This window comes from Tursiops truncatus, chromosome 6 (genome assembly GCF_011762595.2).
Source record: "Tursiops truncatus isolate mTurTru1 chromosome 6, mTurTru1.mat.Y, whole genome shotgun sequence".
NCBI classification, from domain to species: domain Eukaryota; kingdom Metazoa; phylum Chordata; class Mammalia; order Artiodactyla; family Delphinidae; genus Tursiops; species Tursiops truncatus.
Window position 1 is genome coordinate 56,035,738 of NC_047039.1, and position 13,916 is coordinate 56,049,653.

Consider the following 13,916-nt stretch of genomic DNA (forward strand, 5'->3'; position numbering starts at 1 on the left):
TTACATACCACCCACTGTTTTGTAAATAAGTTTTTTATTAAAGTCTCTTCAAATTATCCTAATTTTAAAGTGCCATCTGTTTTCAGTTGGCACCATAGCAACATTTAGGAAGTTATTAATCTAAGTGAGAGCTGATGAAAGTCTATTGTCGCAGTAGTTTAAGACATGAAAGGGATGGGATGGATTCCAGACAGAGAGGAATCTGAATTTTAAGAGGACTTCAAGGAAAGAACAATCATTCTTAAGGTTTGGGTTCTATAAAGGAATCCAAGGAGACCTTTCTTGCATGTTTGCCATTGCACTACCTAGACAGAAACTCTTAATCCAAGTGAATAGCAAGATAGGACAAAACAGGTGGTTGCTAAATTGACCCTTGAAGACAGGGTTTGCATGTATTGAAGTACATGGAGCCATGTTATTCACTCACAGAGGGTGGTGCCAGGTATCAGGTGGTGAGTCAAATAAGCAATTAGTGCCAAGAAGGTATAGCAAGAAGAAAGAGGGAGCCCTGGCAGGTAGATTCACCTGCTCAGCCCTGGTTCTGAGGGTTTGGCTAGGCAGTGAGCAGCAGGAGGAAGGTCAGCAAATAGCAGGAGCCCCATCTTGAGATTAAGTTCAGGGTAAACTCCAGATCCCGGGGAAGGGGTCAAAGGCAAAGCAAGTGCTGGCTGGACAAATGGCAGCACAGTTGGCATCCTGCTATATCTCTTGGATGTTTCCTTAAACCTCCCGAGTGTGCATTGGACTGGAGTATGGCTGAGAGCACTGGGGAGATTAGGTGGCTCTAACTGTGGGGACTGGAAGGTCCTAACACACCCCATTCACAAAGGCAACTCAGCTCTGAGGTTTTAACGAAGGCTGTAATTTTATCAAGTAGTTGAAAGGTCTATTTTCATCTTGTGTTCCAAAGCAGCAACACCCTGGTGCATTTGAGGAAACATGAGTGTTCTTCGTCAATGTCTCTCAATTTGAAGAGTTTAAAATAGGGCAGGCATCAAACTGATGGAATTGCATTATTAAATGCTGTTTCCTACTGAGATTCCTCTTTGTGGTGGGGAAAAAAAAGCAATTCTGAAACTGAAATATTTTCAACATTAGCTTCTTTCTGGGGTTTAAAAATGTATTTTGACTTACAGTCTCTGAGGACAATGTATAGAAAATGGCTTCCTAAATTAACACATCAATTAAACCAAATGGAGAGTAATAAGTGCACTAAAATAATCTTTTATAAGGAACATTTTATAGGAAATAAAATGTCCATGGTCCCTTTGACTCACACAGGTGCTGTATTAATCACTGAGGTGTGAATTATAGAGGTGAAGAGTTTACACTTCTTTCCTTTGTGTTGAGCATTCTGATAAATGAGAGTCTAATGTGACAGGAAAAGATAACACAATGAATATGTTATTATGCTGAAGGAACATGAACAAAATGTGACTGACGCTGTATTTTGTTCCAGGTGGGAATAAAAAGCAAGCAGTTCCTGGCCCATGATAACTCTAGTTAAGGGTGTCTGACTGATGGCATGTTGGCACCAGCATTGAAGAAAGTGATGGGCTTCAGGTCCCGGTGAGTTCAGTTCTCCAAGACATAGTATGTGCATCTTTCATACTCCTATATACACACAGTTCATAAAGTAACTCCACTGAGCCTTTTAAGATATTGGGCTATGGCATTTCTTTAAAAGATTATAGTAGTTGTAAAATTCTGTAGTGCTTTAAAGTCATTGGATATTCTTTCTTCTTTTTAACTTTAAGTAATAGAACAGGTAGTTAAGGATGGGTTTCTTTCTGAAATGAGGGTCAATGCCTGAAGTATAAGTAGAATAAAAGATAAAACTTCATATAACACTTGGGGGTAAGGAGGGAAGGCTATTTCTATGTGACCTAAGTGGGAACACAGAGTTACATATTAAGCATTTCAAACTGACACATTGGTTCAGACCCTCCTTAATGGCAGGCACCTAAGGGCTGAGTTACCCTTAAGGACCCTGAATTTTGTCACTTGCAGAGTCATGTCATTAGAGCAGGCAGATAATCCAGTAATTCAAAAGAATCTTTGATTTCTGGTTTTCAAGAGATCAAAAGTTAAGGTCAAATACACCTTTTGCTGCACAGCTTCTAATTACAATCCTCCCTGAGTCTGTACCTTCATGAATTCATAAGCCAGAATGTATATATCACCTAGACACATGAATATAAAACTTACGTGGGTTGACTAGAGTAATACACTATAGTTTTCAGGGGCAGAATATATTTTATACAATTTAATTTTAAAAATGTTATACTTTTTAAGACCTAGATACTAGGACCTATACACGTCTTAATTTATATAGAATATCTGCCTTCCACAAATTCAAAGATGAGTAAAAAAGATAAGCCAATCCCAGAATAGTATGGCAAGTGCTATAAAAGATAGAAGAAACATGCAATAAATACTTAGTCTATTTATCAAATATATTAATAAATAGCAGTTCTATATCTAGTGATTTAATGTAAGAAAATAATTATGGATGTATGAAAAGAGTTAAAGGATATTTCTCAGTCTGTTGTAGTATCGGTGAAAATAATGAACAGCCCAAATACTTAATTGGATAGTATTTATCAAATAGATTTTTTTCAAAGAGTGAAATTCTATAGATCTATTCAAACAGATAGTTTAGAAGAATATTTATGATATGGAAGAAGGAGCAGGTATACTTTTAAAACTGAAAAAGCAGATTAAACATTCTTTATAGATAACATTTGTGTATTTATAGAGAAAATGATATAGAAAAGAGACATACATGATTTTTATTCTATTTTTATTTTTAACACTTTTCTGATATCTTCACAATGTATATTGATAGCCAGAAAATAAAAAACTTAAAATAAATCATCAAAGTTTTTCATAAGAAAAGGTATTGTAGAAAGTGGTCATGAAAAAATCACCACCATGTTTTCCAGAGATTAAAAAAAGGAATGAGGTTACAAAACAGGATGGAAGTAAAATCCTGTATGTGTTTAAACATAATGGCATGTGTATATAGGTTACTATATGTATTAGTTGATAATAAGAAAAAAATACCTAACTTTTTTGTTTAAGTAAATGAGTTTTAGATAATGAAGACAATTGATGCCTATTTAATTAAATGTGTAAAGATGCCAAAGAAGGGATAAAATTTGAGTAGGGTTTTGAAGGCTAAATATATGGAAATGTGCTTTCATTAGTATTGATAATAACTAAGTTTGACTAGTTGAAATGGATAAATGTACATATGCTCACTTACCTTATTCTAATTTTCATTTTGTAGAAAATTATCCCATAAATGCTACACATTGAGTAAATTTGTATGTTAACATATTTGTTGAAAGTTAGCATTTAGTATATCAAATTGATTATTCTATCATTTATCATACACTTTGTAAATATCACTGCCTTTTAAAATAATGCATCATTGTATAGGTAGTCACAACAAGAAAATATTTGTCAAATCTTTCAGTTACTTTCATTACCATATTATTCAATTCTTAATTTTTCTGACTTCAGTGACGCATAAGTTGTACGTTTATCTGAAAGTTGAAATAACTTTAATTTTCATGTGAACATCTTAAAAAAAAAAAAACTTTGTGAAGAACACTGGTAGTGTTCTCTTTCAAACTTCCCTGTATCTATCTTCCCCATAGACTGTGTCTCTAGGTCCATCCTTTGCCCTTTTTATTCTTACTGCATATTCTGCTTGGGTGATCACACTGACACCCAAGGCTTCAATATACCCAAATGTATAACTCTATATGAACCCATACTCTACTTGGTCACTAGCTCAATATAGCAAATGAATCACAGATAATCCTTTTCACGGATGTTTCTCACCTCGTTCCTTCAGATTCCTTTCTAATGGGATCTCCTCTTTTCACCCTCCCCAGTATCAAATCTGAAAGAGCAAAACCCTGCTTGAAAGGCAAGAGTATATGTGAAGGGCTGTCTAGATTGACTGAGTAGGCCTGAGTGATCCCTAACAGACAGAAGGGGCAAGTTTGTTTTTATCAACATAGGAAAAGGGAGAAAAATTTTTACCATCAACGAATGTACTCTTCATTATTGATCTTTGCTTCTATCGCCAATATGCACATTATAAATGTGTGAACTAACATTAAGTGGAAACTAGACGAGGGGCAGAAAAACTCAATGGTAGTTCAGTTATCAACACATCAACATGGGTGTGGGGGAGAGATATAGTATAAACTGACCTGGGTTCAAATATTTACCCTGCCATGAATGAGTTACGAAGCCCAGAGCATAACATTCTCTTTAAGCCTCTGAGGCTGAAATTACTCGTTGTTATAAATTGTTCCCATTCTGTAAGTCAACTAATAGAATGTCTGTGGGAGCCTTTTATAAATGTTTAAGCACTTTGCAGGTGTGAGCATTGATTGATTGCTACCAACTCTAAAATTATTTTACTTAGCAAAGCACACACAAATGCGTATATATGTGTGTATACACACACACACACACACATATACATACACATACACACATTATAGAGACTACTTCTACTTGTTCCTGTGCAAAATGTCTTTGCTTTTCAGTAAAGTATCTTTAAGTATTTGCAGAGAAAGTTCCCTCCTTCTCATTTTACTATATATGGCCTGCCCATGAAATCAGCATGGTTCAATAGCTTAGGGTGTGTTCTCTTCGACCTTTGATCACAAAGGGAATTCAGCTCTGGATAAAATCCCAAGATAATGAGCTTCGCAACACCAAGCAACTGTCTTTTATGAAACCCACTCACAAAATAAATGTGGTACAAAAATTAAAGACACAGAATATTAAGATAACATTGATTCATCTGGAAATTATTTCTAACCATATAATATTAATAATACTCCATGACTTGAAATTTAAGCTGTAACTAACATCACATAGCAACAAGAATTATTTAATATTGCCAACAACTGTAGTCATGTTGAATATTTTAGCAGTTGAAATTACATTTGCTGAAGTACTATAATGAGGATATTTTGCAAACTATAATAAAATATTGGAAATTATCACATGGTGAGAACTTTTTCATATGAATTAGTGTTCATTAGTCATTCATGAATATATATCTAAGATAAATCAAAATATATGTTGATCACAGTGAAACCACTTAGTGTCAAATAATGTGTAGTAAAATTTGGGAGAATTAGATCACTGCAAACCAAAAGTCTCAACCAGGCTTATTCTCTGTCCTTTATTCACATTTCTCAAGAAAATGTGAGTTACATGAGAATACGTCAGAGCTGGGAAAAAAGGCACTGACTCTCAGTGATGGTTCTCAATAACCAAGAGCTGAAATGATTCACACAATTTTAAGCATCTGCTATGGACATTGTATTTCCCTAGACCTGTGGGGTATATAGACATCAATAAAGTATTTCTGCCTTCAAGTGACTATCCTCCAGGAAAGGAGATACGCTCTATATGCAGATAGTATTAAATATTATCTTATAATGCAGATACATACTATGTATAGTGAGGTAACTTATTAGTGTTAGATGCCAAAGATAATGAGCAATCAAGAGCACATTGTTTGCCAGAAGACAGATACATTTTGACTTGTATTAAAACAACTGTGAAGACTTCTTGAAGCTATCTTGAATCTGATATAAATAACAGGGATGATGCATGTCAGGCATTGTAGATGGAGGGAACGATATCTGTATACATAACAAATAGGTAAGGACAGTTAGCAAGCCTTTTTTTAAATAAAGGGTGGTAGTATTGAAAAGGATGGTGATTGATTTTGGTGGACTTCAATGTTAGCCCAAGACATTTATTTTTATAGTCCTTACCTATTATGTTTGTTTGTTATGTTTGTTTGTTTAAAATTAAACACTTTAATTTTTTTCTAAGCTTAATTTGGAAATTATATTTTATACCCATGGAGCGTATCATTGTTATTACCAATCTGATGTTCATAGCAGTATTTAAATAGCAGTTATAAGCAAAATTGACCTCCAAAGTTTTATATTTTATATGCCATAACACTTTTTCTACAATACTCAATTACATGTGATTTTCTACAGTAAACATTAGTCTCAAGGTTACAAAGCAACAGTACTTGCAACTTTTAAAATTAATCTTGGAAAAGTTTCCTGTAATGTACCATTCACACGAAACAAATAGAACTCAAATTTGTGAGAAATGTTAATGTTTATTTTAATCTATACCTTTTCATGGTAACATGTAGATAGTAATCTTTATCTTTCTAAACAAAGACTGGTGGGTTAAACCATAGTTTTGTCTTCTCAAAGCACTTGAGTCACTTTCTTAAACCTGTAAGAAATTATTAAGTCATTTTTTCCCTCATTTCCTGTTCTCATTCAGCATATATTTGTTGAAGTAAAACATTTTTCTGAGTCCTAAGCGTCTTCTTTCATATCCTCTTTTATATATATATTCCTGCCTATTCTCTTTTTACACTCACTTTTTCCCCTTGGCCAATAAAAAAAAAAATAACTATTTTTCCTTTTTATCATATTGTTTCCATAGTAATTCTTCTAAGATGTAAGTAGTATCTTATAGTTACTGTTCCCCTAAAAAAATGGTATTTTATTTATACTGAGTTTTTGAGAGCTTGACATAGTGGCAGAATATTACAGTATGTAGAAGTATGAGATAAGAGTTAGAAACATGAAACTGAAAAACTTAGAAGTTGGAGCCTGGTATTTAGATTTGAAATTTCTTCCCACTAGTAATCATTTAACATTAGAGTGAAACAGATGAAGACAAAAGCAAGAAAAAGGTGCTAGTATAAAATTGTTTTGAGACATGGACATTGGAAGACAGGAGGATAAAGATGAGTGAGAAGGAGTTATGTCAGATTATTAAAGAGAAGTAGGAAAGGTTAGAAGTTAAAAAAAAAATCCAGGGGTCAGTGTCATGTACTAGATGGTGGAAAAATAATAAAAGCCCAGTAAACTCAATATTTCTGTTTAATAAAAATGAAACAATTTTTTAAAAAAATATTTGAGATAAAATATAATTTTCTGGTTATCTACAAAGGTAAATCAATCCCTTTCAAAGATCTCCTATATATACCTCAGATACAGATACCTGATGTAAAGACCTCAGATACAGGGGGCTTCCCTGGTGGCGCAGTTGTTGAGAGTCCGCCTGCCGATGCAGGGGACACGGGTTCGTGCCCCGGTCCGGGAGGATCCCACATGCCGCGGAGCGCCTGGGCCCGTGACCCATGGCCGCTGAGCCTGCACGTCCGGAGCCTGTGCTCCGCAACGACAGAGGCCACAATAGTGAGAGGCCCGCGTACCGCAAAAAAAAAAAAAAAAAAAAAAAAAAAAAAAAGACCTCAGATACAAAAACGTCAACAGTTGCCCTCCTTTCCCCTGAGATCCATGGCAGATGCTTGAGATGACAGACTATGCTGAAAACTCAGACCTTGAAAATAGTAGATATTAAATGTACACAATTTATCTCTTGTAGAGGGAAAGATGCAGATTCCTGTTTGATAAGGCAATGTTCTTTAATCTTAATAAATGAGAAGAATTTTCTCACATAGAATAAGTGATCTTCAACAGTAAAATTTGTGATCATATCTTACATGTGTGATCGTCTAATTCTTTTTGTTGTAATCTGCTGTAACAGTTAACACCATCTGTACCATAGTACATACTATTCTCTAAGGTCAGAGGTATTGGTAGTCAACGTTGGCTACTCAAATTACAGTAAACATTGGACCTGTGAAAGCTCTGAAATTTTGTGGCTAACAGATAAATAGCATCTATTCAGGGTGGGCATTGAAAGCAGGGGCAGAATGTGCTTCATTTTCAAATATTTTTAACAATGGAAACAAATTATTTTACAAAACTTAGATATGTGGCATTCTTACCCTTGTACTAAAACCCACAAAACTTTAGCTTTCAAATTTGTCTTAGACCGTGAATCTTAATTTTTAAAGCAATTGTTTTTAGAAATGAGAAGGCAGCAAGAACATTTTCTGGGTTCTTTGAAATTTCTTTTGTTAGGAGATGGTTTTCCTTTCAGAAGTATGTCACAACATCACAACACTGGACAATGTTTCTTTTTAAAACATCCACACAACTCAGGCAGGGAACAGACATTTCTGTGTAGTCTTCAGTGCACATTATTGTTGAAATGGTTGAAGCAGTTGTGGAGCTCTAAGACTTGTTCTTAATATTTTCTAAATAGGAAAGAAACTCATCATCTAGTAATCAGACAGTATTAAGAGGCTCATAACAGCAACAGAATCACATCTTGCTCCACACCTGTCTGTGCTGTAGTCACATTCAGTGGAAAGAATAAGGTTCAACTCTTACCTGTTTATTTTGGTAATCACTTTACTTATTTTCAGTTTATGTTTATATTGTTATCTTGACTTATCAAATCGAAACATAACCTATTAACTCCCTACTATGATACTTATAGAGGATTTAGGACAGCTATTGATCACAGGACTTAACTTTCCACTATACTCTCAATGTGTTGGATCAAATTGTTGTGTTGAACTCAGTATTCAATGTTTACTTTATTATGACTGTGTACTTTCAGGTTTACTTTCAGGTTTACTTTCAGGTTTACAGTTTTTTAGCATAAGATCTTTGTTTTTCTTGAAGCTTATAAGATTACTAATGGGTTCAAATTTCAAGTTCACAAAATTATTAAAATATTTGTGAAATTCCATTATCTGGAGATTGATGGAAAGCTGGAGGAATACATTCTGTTCCTATCTATCTGGTTGTTCTCTATGCCTCCCTGTCCGTTTTTCTCTGAATTTCTCGTTCCTGGACTGCACTTACTACTCCTTCTTGATTGATTGAATCCCTCACTTCTTTTTTTCCCCCAGAAACACAACTTCTAATAGCTTTCCCCCCAAAAAGGAAAAAAAGTGTGAGAAGTACACATTTTGGATCCACACTTGTCTTCAGAGGGCTTACTTCCACCCTTCCATGTGATGGATATTTGAGTATATGCTTTAGTATCTGAGATGAAAATAATTCTTCCTCATGATTATGAAAATATCACTCTAATGCTAGTCTGTTCTCTTTTCATTCGTAGTGGGTTTTGTTTTTCTTTTCTCTTTGTAGGAACCTCTTATGATTATTAAAATTCGTGATGGTGTGCTTTGATATGGGATTAACTTCATTTTGGAAAGTGACTTTTCTTCTGTGCTAAAAAAAAAATGTGTGCAATGTCTTTGATAGTTTCATCTTAAAAGCTATATTTATATTAGTCAGCTATTGGACCTTCTGGATTACTCTTTTCCTGTCTTCAGATTTTGCAACTCTCTTTTTTCTTGGTTTCTCTATTCTGGGAGATTTCTTTGACTTTATCTTATACCTTTCTGTTGGTTTTTAGAAAATAGTTGGATGTGGAACAAAATTAAACATAAGGAAAGTTGTGGAAAAAATACAAGGAACACCTCAATACCTCTTACCTATAGTTAACATTTGCCTCATTTCTCAGTAATACAAACATACTAGTAATCTCTATGCTTTCTTTCTTAATCATTTGAGAGTAGGTTGTATATATCACTTTCCTTCGCCTCTAAATACTCTAGTGTGTGTTTCTGAAGAACAAGGATAATCTCTCACATAATTAAAGTAGGGTCATCAGCTTCAGTAAATGTGTAATTGACAAAACACTTTGGAATACCAGCAGTGGATTATATCAATGTTATCAACTGCTGTCAGCCAATTCTTCATAGTATTTTTTTTTCCCTCCAGTATGGGATCCAGTCTGGAATCATGTATTGTGTTTGGTTGTGTTAAAAGGTAAACTGAGGCATGTTAAAATTTTAACAGTTTATTTGAGGAAAAAAACTATATGCATTGGGCAGCACCAAACAGGAAGTGGTTAGCCATGCTCCATGGACAGAAGTCGGGGAGAGACTTGATAAAGGCAGATGCAAAGTAAGGAGATAATTGATTGGCCATCGCCTAAAGCCTGGTTGGCTGTTTGGTTGCCTTAGGTTTTGATTTTGTAATCTTAGAGGCATTTACAGGGTTGGATTGTGGTTTGCTTACATAGACCGTCATGGCATTAGAGCCACCTCAGTCTTATGGCCTTGTTGTAAAATTAATAGTTACCATGTTCTGCAGCCCCCTTCAGTTTAAAACATTTCCTCAGCCTTCCTTTCACGACAATGTCTTTTTTTTTTTTTTTTTTTTGTTGTTGTTGTTGTATGCGGGCCTCTCACTGTTGTGGCCTCTCCCGTTGCGGAGTACAGGCTCCAGACGCGCAGGCTCAGTGGCCATGGCTCACGGGCCCAGCTGCTCTGCGGCATGTGGGATCTTCCCGGACCGGGGCACGAACCCGTGTCCCCTGCATCAGCAGGCGGACTCTCAACCACTGCGCCACCAGAGAAGCCCGACAATGTCTTTTTTAAGAATAGTCTCCCTTTAAGAAATGTTCTCATTTTTGGTTCATTGTGCCGTTTTTAAAATTTTTTACTTTTAACTTCCAATTTTGTGTTTTACTTACTACAGCATCCTGTCTTAGTTTTTATTATCGTAGGACATGACCTATTCTTGTTCAGTACTGATGACACTGATTTTTTGGTGTGTGTTCTTAAACTTGTATGTTGTCTCTTTTTTTTTTTTTTAACATGTCTATTGGAGTATAATTGTTTTACAATGGTGTGTTAGTTTCTGCTGTATAACAAAGTGAATCAGCTATACATATACATATATACCCATATCCCCTCCCTCTTGCATCTCCCTCCCTCCCACCGTCCCTATCCCACCCCTCTAGGTGGTCACAAAGCACCGAGCTGATCTCCCTGTGCTATGCAGCTGCTTCCTATTAGCTATCTATTTTACATTTGGTAGTGTATATATGTCCATGCCACTCTCCCACTTTGTCACAGCTTACCCTTCCCCCTCCCCATATCCTCAAGTCCATTCTCTAGTAGGTCTTGTGTCTTTATTCCAGTCTTACCCCTAGGTTCTTCATGACATTTTTTTTCTTAGATTCCATATATATGTGTTAGTATACGGTATTTGTCTTTCTCTTTCTGACTCACTTCACTCTGTATGACAGACTCTGGGTCCATCCACCTCACTACAAATGACTCAATTTCGTTTCTTTTTATGGCTGAGTAATATTCCATTGAATATATGTGCCACACCTTCTTTATCCATTCATCTGTCGATGGACACTTAGGTTGCTTCCATGTCCTGGCTATTGTAAATAGAGCTGCAATGAATACTGTGCTACATGACTCTTTTTGAATTATGGTTCTCTCAGGGTATATGCCCAGTGGTGGGATTGCTGGGTTGTATGGTAGTTCTATTTTTAGTTTTTTGAGGAACCTCCATACTGTTCTCCATAGTGGCTGTATCAATTTACATTCCCACCAACAGTGCAAGAGGGTTCCCTTTTCTCTGCACCCTCTCCAGCATTTACTGTTTCTAGATTTTTTGATGGTAGCCATTCTGACTGGTGTGATGTGATACCTATTTGCAGTTTTGATTTGCATTCCTCTAATGATTAGGGATGTTGAGCATCCTTTCATGTGTTCATTGGCAATCTGTATATCTTCTTTGGAGAAATGTCTATTTAGGTCTTATGCCCATTTTTGGATTGGGTTGTGTTTTTGATATTGAGCTGCATAGCTGCTTGTATATTTTGGAGATTAGTCCTTTGACAGTTGCTTTGTTTGCAAATATTTTTAACCATTCTGAGGGTTGTCTTTTCATCTTGTTTATGGTTTCCTTTGCTGTGCAAAAACTTTTCAGTTTCATTAGCTCCTATGAGTTTATTTTTGTTTTTATTTCCATTTCTCTAGGAGGTGGGTCAAAAAGGATCTTGCTGTGATTTATGTCATGGAAAGTTATGCCTGTGTTTTCCTCTAAGGGTTTTATAGTGTCTGGCCTTACATTTAGGTCTTTAATCCATTTTGAATTTATTTTTGTGTATAGTGTTAAGGAGTGTTCTAATTTCATTCTTTTACATGTAGCTGCCAGGTTTCCCAGCACTGCTTATTGAAGAGACAGTCTTTTCTCCATTGTATATTCTTGCCTCCTTTACCAAAGATAAGGTGACCATATGTGCGTGGGTTTATCTCTGGGCTTTCTATTCTGTTCCATTGATCTATATTTCTCTTTTTGTGCCAGTACCATACTGTCTTGATTACTGTAGCTTTGTAGTATAGTCTGAAGTCCGGGAACCTGATTCCTCCTGCTCCGTTTTTCTTTCTCAAGATTGCTTTGGCTATTTGGGGTCTTTTGTGTTTCCATACAAATTGTGAAATTTTTTGTTCTAGTTCTGTGAAAAATGCCATTGGTAGTTTGATAGGGATTGCATTGAATCTGTAGATTGCTTTGGGTAGTATAGTCATTTTCACAATATTGATTCTTCCAATCCAAGAACATGGTGTATCTCTCCATCTGTTTGTATCGTCTTTTAATTTCTTTCATCAGTGTCTTATAGTTTTCTGCATACAGGTGTTTTGTCTCCTTATGTAGGTTTATTCGTAGGTATTTTACTCTTTTGGTTGCAATGGTAAATGAGAGTGTTTCCTCAATTTCTCTTCAGATTTCTCATCATTAGTGTATAGGAATGCAAGAGATTTCTGTGCATTAATTTTGTATCCTGCTACTTTACCAAATTCATTGATTAGCTCTAGTAATTTTCTGGTAGCATCTTTAGGATTCTCTGTGTATAGTATCATGTCATCTGCAAACAGTAACAGCTTTACTTCTTCTTTTCCAATCTGGATTCCTTTTATTTCCTTTTCTTCTGTGATTGCTGTGGCTAAAACTTCCAAAACTATGTTGAATAAGAGTGGTGAGAGTGGGCAACCTTGTCTTGTTACTGATTTTAGTTGAAATGGTTTCAGTTTTTCACCATTGAGAATGATGTTGGCTGTGGGTTTGTCATATATGGCCTTTATTATGTTGACGTAAGTTCCCTCTATGCCTACTTTCTGGAGTTTTTTTTTTTTTTTTTTATCATAAATGGGTGCTGAATTTTGTCGAAAGCTTTTTCTGCATCTGTTGAGATGATCATATGGTTTTTATCCTTCAATTTGTTGATATGGTGTATCACATTGATTATGCATATGTTGAAGAATCCTTGCATTCCTGGGATAAACCCCACTTGATCATGGTGTATGATCCTTTTAATGTGCTGTTGGATTCTGTGTGCTAGTATTTTGTTGAGTATTTTTGCATCTATGTTCATCAGTGATACTGGCCTGTAGTTTTCTTTCTTTGTGACATCTTTGTCTGGTTTTGGTATCAGGGGTGATGGTGGCCTCATAGAATGAGGCCTCTACTGTATTTTGGAACTGTTTGAGAAGGATAGGTGTTAGCTCTTCTCTAAATGTTTGACAGAATTCACCTGTGAGGCCATGTGGTCCTGGGCTTTTGTTGTTGGAAGATTTTTAATCACAGTTTCAATTTCAGTGCTTGTGATTGGTCTGTTTATATTTTCTATTTCTTCCTGGTTCAGTCTTGGAAGGTTGTGCTTTTCTAAGAATTTGTCCATTTCTTCCAGGTTGTCCATTTTATTGGCATATAGTTGCTTGTAGTAATCTCTCATGATCCTTTGTATTTCTGCAGTGTCAGTTGTTACTTCTCATTTTTCATTTCTAATTCTATTGATTTGAGTCTTCTCCCTTTTTTTCTTGATGTGTCTGGCTAAGTGTTTATCAATTCTGTTTATCTTCTCAAAGAACCAGCTTTTAGTTTTATTGGTCTTTGCTTTTGTTTCCATCATTTCTTTTTCATTTATTTCTCATCTGATATTTATGATTCTCTCCTGCTAACTATGGAGTTTTGTTTTTTCTTGTTTGATTTTTCTCTAATTGCTTTAGGTGTAAGGTTAGGTTGTTTGAGATGTTTCTTGGTTCTTTAGGTAGGATTGTATAGCTACAACTTCCCTTTTAGAAGTGTGTTTTCTACATC

The 13,916-nt window shown here is 35.5% G+C and overlaps 1 protein-coding gene across 1 annotated transcript in view; it reads left to right on the forward strand.

Moving 5' to 3' along the window:
* Positions 1-13,916, forward strand: part of PTPRD (protein tyrosine phosphatase receptor type D) — a 2,130,336-nt gene that overhangs the window by 621,175 nt on the left and 1,495,245 nt on the right. The window contains exon 4 of the mRNA XM_073806125.1: positions 1,460-1,569. The gene's annotated coding sequence lies outside the window, so the exon portion shown is untranslated. The remainder of the gene's footprint in view (positions 1-1,459; positions 1,570-13,916) is intronic.